Source organism: Octopus bimaculoides, chromosome 26, assembly GCF_001194135.2.
Source record: "Octopus bimaculoides isolate UCB-OBI-ISO-001 chromosome 26, ASM119413v2, whole genome shotgun sequence".
NCBI lineage: Eukaryota > Metazoa > Mollusca > Cephalopoda > Octopoda > Octopodidae > Octopus > Octopus bimaculoides.
In genome coordinates this window covers 15448366-15449644 of record NC_069006.1, presented here as the reverse complement: position 1 = coordinate 15449644, position 1279 = coordinate 15448366, and positions in this window count along the sequence as shown.

Sequence of the window (1279 nt, the reverse complement as noted above, 5' to 3'; positions counted from 1 at the left end):
GGGGGGGGGTGCTAGCAGGGGTGATTCTCTTGCTGCTATTGCTGTTGCCACTCTGGGTGACGGCAGTCGGATTTGAAAGTTAAGAGAAATGAAAAATGGACACCTAAAGTACAAGAACGACAACATCATGAAATCAAATACTAAAACAAAACAACAACAAAAAAAGATGGAAGACCCTAGAAGCAAAACAAATATGAGGCCAAATAATAAAAGATTAAAATAACAAATAACAAGAATAAAAGACAACAGAGAAAACTAAAGGGAGACAAGAAAAGCATGAAAAACAGCGACGACTGTAAATATGAACAACAAAAATAATAAAAAAACAGCGTATATAAAAACGAAAAATAAAATACAAAACTACGCAGAAAAGAGAAAAACAAAGAGAAAACAAGAACAACGCTACCCCAAAAGAACAACAATAATAGGAAAAACAACATAAACAACAACAACCTTAATAATAATAATAATAATAATACTAATAATAATAATAATGATAAAGAAATAAGCAAAAATGAGCAATGACTAAAAGTGCAGCAACAATGCAAAACAAAACAAAACAAAACAAAACAAAAAAAAAACAAAGAAAAAATGGCAAAGACGTCGGTTGTTACGTGACAAAGAGATATTTTCATGTATAAAAATGGTGCACAATTTGGTTTTTGCTCAGAAAAATCCTCTTGTTGTTGGTGTTGTGGTTATATATTAAGCTGATTTCCCCAAGTAAGGGAGGGGGGTTACCCCAGTTGCTTTTCTCCCTTTAGTCTAATAAAACCGTAACACAAGCAGACTGAGACTAATGTGAGAGAGAAAAGGAGGAAGAAGAGAAGAAGAAGGAGAGACGAAGAAGAAGAAGAAACGAAGAAGAAGAAGAGCGATGAAGGTTAACATTTCCGAGGTGGACAAATGCCTGTGTTTTGTTGGTGGGTGGGAGTGTGAGGTGGAGTAAAGGTGAGAGGTGAAAAGATGAAGAGATGATGTGAGTGGTCAGAAATCCTTGGTGGTGGTGGTGGTGGTAGAGCAGAGAGTTGTGGTGGTCTGGTGGTGGTGGTCTGGTGGTGGTGGTCTGGTGGTGGTGGTCTGGTGGTGGTATTTGACGGGGATGTGATGTGGTGGATGTGGTATTATGGAGTGTCGTTGTGAGGTTGTGGCGGGTGGTGGGATTGAAGGATGATGATAGTGGTGGTGGTGGTATGGTGGTGGCGGTGATGATATTTGTTATGACGTAGTGGTCATCTAAAGATGGAGAAAATCGGGTGGTGGTAGAGTTGGTTTGGTG